The following is a 5,650-nucleotide window of genomic DNA, read 5'->3' on the forward strand; positions in this document are numbered from 1 at the left end:
TCCTGAGTTATAGCTCGGAACTTAGGGGTCGGAATGGTCTTCGACCGAGTCTGAACACCAACGGTAGTCTTCTGCGGGGAAGATCGGGCAGAAACCTCAGCCTCAATATTCCGAGCTGCGGCGGACTTTTTCGCCCGACGAAGAAACTTCATCGACTCAGCCTGAGAAGACATCTCTGCAGAAACACAAAGAAAGAAACTATCACAAACAAGAAAAACCAAAATAAAGCCAAAAGTACAACAATGAAATCTCAAAAAGAGGTCGGGAACTACCTAACTCGGAACGGAGAAGGCTCGGATTTCCCAACATCTTCTTCGTATCCAAGTGAGGTGCCCGACCCCATAGACTGTTCAGCACACCGACAAAAGCTTGTTCCACTTCATCTAAACTCTCAAAAGTGTACTTGACCGACACTACACTCTCTTGCCAACTAAGAGGGAAAGAAGGCTCCCCACTCTCATCTAAAAAGAAAGGTCGGACATCTCCCACAGCCCGGACTTTGAAATAGTAATTCTTGAAATCGTGGAAAGACTCATCATACAAGGTACAGAACTTCTTTCCGGCGTTTGCCCTAAAGGAGACCCAAGACACCTTCCCCCCACCCGACCCTGGTTTCGTCAGAACAAACAGATACGAAAAAAGAGAAACAGAAGGAGAGACACCCAAAATCTGACACAAAAGTTGGAATAACTTCAAAAACGCCCACGAGTTTGGATGGAGCTGTGTAGGGGCAAGGTTACAGGACCAAAGAACCTCAGACTCCAACTCGGAAAATGGAAGTCGGACACCTAGCTTTGAGAAGAAACAGTCGTAGGCATAGAAGAATAGTTTCTCGGAGCTCTCTAAAGGCGGAAAACACACCCTCTCTTCGGACTCCGGGGCTACCAACTCGTAATCACGCTCAGACTCCCTATTCTCACAAATACTACACTCCCTACGGAACCTATTCAGATATTCAGAATCTACAACAGACGGAACCTTTAAAGGGGCAGGATCTACCCAACCTAGACCACTCGGAATCTTGGTCGACATTGCTTGAAACACCTTTCGAGACATAAAAAAATCTTGCCTACAAAAGAAAAATACAGACAGCAAGCCAACAAATCACATGACATGCAGACAAAAGCAAATTCAGCAGAAGCAAGAAAAAGAAGTTCTTTTTAAAGCGGCAACCCGAAAAACGAAAATAAAAGAAAGAGCCCCCCCGTGCAAGCAAAACAAATGGCGGCGCCTCTTTCCGGGGCAACCCAGGCACAGAAGGAAAAAGAGAAAAGGAGCACAATGAAAGTAAAAGGCGAAAAGCGTGCGCTAAAAGGGACATAGCTTTGCCCAAAAAGCCACAGCTCCATGACAAGGCTATCAAAATTGTTCAGACCAACTAAAAAGGTTCTACCAAAGAACACTAAAAAGTCGTCGGACAAGTTAGCCCCAAGGACCACCTCAACCAAGCAGAAAGTGGACAAAACCGGCAGTGATCAAAAGAGGTCGGACAACAAATACCGACACTCTACAAAGATCCACAAAGGGAACAAAGACATCTCGCAACGGCCAGAGGAATGCCAGGAATGCTTTGCTAAAAGGTACGAAGTCTTGAAAAAAGACACTACTTAAAAGCAAAAGCACAAATCAAAACGGCGCTAAAAGGTCATCCAAACAGACTATAAAAGGTTTCCCATCAGGAACTATACCTAAAAAGTTGTTGGATTATGACTAAAAAGCCCGAACAGTGAAGACAAACAAAGTCGGAAGAAGGCTGAAAAGACCTCTCAACAAACTAAAAAAGGCAAAAGCCAAACTCGCACAAAGATAAAACTACTCAAGATCGACCAAAGTCAGGATGCTTGAGTACGACTTCCCCAAAAGAGAGCACGATCTCACGGAAAGATCGAACTCAAGCAGGGGCACTGTTCATACCCTGGGTCAAGCTGTCCGACCCGGGATGTTTAGTGACAAGCTGACCGACCTCGTCAGGCCAAATGCCCGACCTCGTCAGGCCAAATGCCCGACCTCTTCTCAAAGAGCTCGGCCAAATGCCCGACCTCTTCTCAAAGAGCTCGGCCAACTCACCAAAGGAGCCCAAAGCAGGCCCAGAACGAAGGAACACAAGCCCAATCTAAAGGCTGCCAAAGCCCAGAAAGATAAAGGCGGTTCCCTTGAAGATAAGATGACCTCACTTAAAGATAAGATAAAGATATAAGATAACTAACTTATCTTATCCACAGGAGGCCACATCTCACCATTATAAATACACTGGAGCACCCAGGTATAACTCATACTCTAATTCTACTCGATATCTGCTTGGACCCATGCTAACTTAGGCATCGGAGTGTCTTTGCAGGTACACCCCCCGCCGTTCAACACATCAAGCTCGGGTCACAGACCCCCCACCTCGGGCCTTGTCAGACGACCGAGCTACAGTTTCAGGTAATCCTCGGAACAGTGCCTATGGTACAAGGTATTGAGAACTTCCCAGGGTCCTGCCTCTTTTGAGGTAATCTCTGCCTAGTCAAGTCATCCAGTTCTTTGGTGAGCAAAGGGGATTCATCCTCCCAAGTCTCATTACCAAATAACTTGTCATTTAGCTTCATGATTGCTCCAAGGTACTTAGCAACTTGCTCTTCAGTGACATCTTCATCCTCTTCTAAGGAAAAATACTCATCAGAGCTCATGAATGGCAGAAGTAAATCCAATGGAATCTCTATGGTATCAGTATGAGCCTCAGATTCCCATGGTTCCTCATTAGGGAACTCATTGGAGGTCAGTGGACGTCCATTGAGGTCTTCCTCAGTGGCACTCACTGCCTCTTTCTCCTCTCCAAATTTGGCCATGTTGATGGCCTTACATTCTCCTTTTGGATTCTCTTCTGTATTGCTTGGAAGAGTACTAGGAGGGAGTTCAGTAACTTTCTTACTCAGCTGACCCACTTGTGCCTCCAAGTTTCTAATGGAGGACCTTGTTTCAGTCATGAAACTTTGAGTGGTTTTGATTAGATCAGAGACCATGGTTGCTAAGTCAGAGTGGCTCTGCTTAGAATTCTCTGTCTGTTGTTGAGAAGATGATGGAAAAGGCTTGCCATTACTAAACCTGTTTCTTCCACCATTATTGTTGTTAAAATCTCGTTGAGATCTCTGTTGATCCTTCCATGAGAGATTTGGATGATTTCTCCATGAAGGATTATAGGTGTTTCCATAGGGTTCTCCCATGTAATTCACCTCTTCCATTGAAGGGTTCTCAGGATCATAAGCTTCTTCTTCAGATGAAGCGTCCTTAGTACTGCCTGGTGCATCTTGCATTCCAGACAGACTTTGAGAAATCATATTGACTTGCTGAGTCAATATTTTGTTCTGAGCCAATATGGCATTCAGAGTATCAATCTCAAGAACTCCTTTCTTCTGATTCGTCCCATTGTTCACAGGGTTCCTTTCAGAAGTGTACATGAATTGGTTATTTGTAACTATTTCAATGAGTTCTTGAGCTTCTGCAGGGGTCTTCTTCAGATGAAGAAATCCTCCAGCAGAGCTGTCCAATGACATCTTGGACAGTTCAGACAGACCATCATAGAAGATACCTATGATGCTCCATTCAGAAAGCATGTCAGAAGGACATTTTCTGATCAATTGTTTGTATCTTTCCCAAGCTTCATAGAGGGATTCACTTTCCTTCTGTTTGAAGGTTTGGACTTCCACTCTAAGCTTACTCAATTTTTGAGGTGGAAAGAACTTTGCCAAGAAAGTATAGACTAGCTTTTCCCAAGAGTTCAGGCTTTCTTTAGGTTGTGAGTCCAACCATGTCCTAGCTCTGTCTCTTACAGCAAAAGGGAATAGCATAAGTCTGTAGACCTCAGGGTCAACCCCATTGGTCTTGACAGTGTCACAGATTTGCAAGAATTCAGCTAAAAACTGATGAAGATCTTCCAATGGAAGTCCATGGAACTTGCAATTCTGTTGCATTAGAGAAACTAATTGAGGCTTAAGCTCAAAGTTGTTTGCTCCAATGGCAGGGATAGAGATGCTTCTCCCATAGAAGTCGGGAGTAGGTGCAGTAAAGTCACCCAGTACCTTCCTTGCATTGTTGGCCTTGTTGTTGTTTTCGGCTGCCATGTCTTCTTCTTTGAAGAATTCTGTTAGGTCCTCTATAGAGAGTTGTGCTTTAGCTTCTCTTAGCTTTCGCTTCAAGGTCCTTTCAGGTTCAGGGTCAGCCTCAACAAGAATGCTTTTGTCTTTGCTCCTGCTCATATGAAAGAGAAGAGAACAAGAAAGTATGGAATCCTCTATGTCACAGTATAGAGATTCCTTGAGGTGTCAGAGAAAAAGAAGAAGGAGAGGGTAGAAGAAGAATTCGAACTTATCTAGAAAGATAGAATTCAAATTATGCATTGAGGAGGAGTGTTAGTCCATAAATAGAAGGATGTGAGAAGAGGGGAAGAATTTTCGAAAATAAAGTAAAAGATTTTAAAATAATTAAAAGAAATTTTGAAAAATTGATTGGTGATTTTCGAAAACTAAGATTGAGAAAGCAATTAAGTGATTTTTGAAAAAGATTTTGAAATTAGAAATCAAAAAGATATGATTGAAAATTATTTTGAAAAAGATGTGATTAATAAGATATGATTGAAAAGTTATGGTTTTAAAAAGATATGATTGAAAAGATATGATTGAAAAACAATTTAAAAAGATTTGATTTTGAAAATTAATGACTTGGCTAACAAGAAATTTAAAAGATATGATTCAGACATTAAACCTTTCTCAATAGAAAAGGCAACATACTTGAAATGTTGAATCAAATCATTAATTATTAGCAACTATTTTTGAAAATAGAAAGAAATTGATTTTGAAAATATATGATTGAAAATATATGATTTGAAAAAGATTTGATTTTGAAAACTTATGAAAACTTTAAAAAAATCTAAATTAAAAACAAAATCTTCCCTCTTGTGCCATCTTGGCGTTAAACGCCCAGAATGGTATACATTCTGGCGTTTAATGCCCAAAATGCTACCCTTTTGGGCGTTAAACGCCCAGCCAGGTCCCTGACTGGCGTTTAAATGCCAGTTTTCCTTCCTCACTAGGCGTTTTGAACGACCAGCTTTTTCTGTGTAATTCCTCTGCTGTATGTTCTAAATCTTCAATTCTCTATATTATTGACTTGAAAAGACACAAATTAAATTTTTTTTGAATTTTTAATGATGAGGAATAATCAAAATGCCACTAAAATCAAATAAACAATGCATGCAAGACACCAAACTTAGAAGTTTGTATACTACTGACACTAACAAATTGAGAATGCATATGAGAAACAACAAAATACTCAAGACAAGAGAATTTAAAGATCAGAGCAAGGAAATCATCAAGAACAACTTGAAGATCAATGAAGACACATGAATGAATTCGAAAAATGCAAGAAGAATAGAAACATGCAGTTGACACCAAACTTAAAATGAGACACTAGACTCAACAAGAAACAAAAAATATTTTTGGTTTTAAGATTCTATAATTTTTTTGGATTTTTTTTTGAAAATTGAGTGAAAAAGAAAATAAGGATATCAAAATTCTTAATGAGAATTCTAGGAATCATGCAATGTTAGTCTAAAGGTTTAGTCTAAAGAAATTAGACATGGCTAGCCAAGCTTCAGCAGGACATTACATTCAAG

General features: G+C 40.7%; 1 non-coding gene across 1 annotated transcript; it reads left to right on the forward strand.

Moving 5' to 3' along the window:
* Positions 1–3,587: 3,587 nt before the first annotated feature.
* On the forward strand, positions 3,588–3,695 carry LOC130952199 (small nucleolar RNA R71). The gene has a single exon (XR_009074380.1). It is a non-coding gene; the product is annotated as a small nucleolar RNA R71 (small nucleolar RNA).
* Positions 3,696–5,650: the final 1,955 nt, after the last annotated feature.

Source organism: Arachis stenosperma, chromosome 9 (assembly GCF_014773155.1).
Source record: "Arachis stenosperma cultivar V10309 chromosome 9, arast.V10309.gnm1.PFL2, whole genome shotgun sequence".
In the NCBI taxonomy this organism is placed as follows: domain Eukaryota; kingdom Viridiplantae; phylum Streptophyta; class Magnoliopsida; order Fabales; family Fabaceae; genus Arachis; species Arachis stenosperma.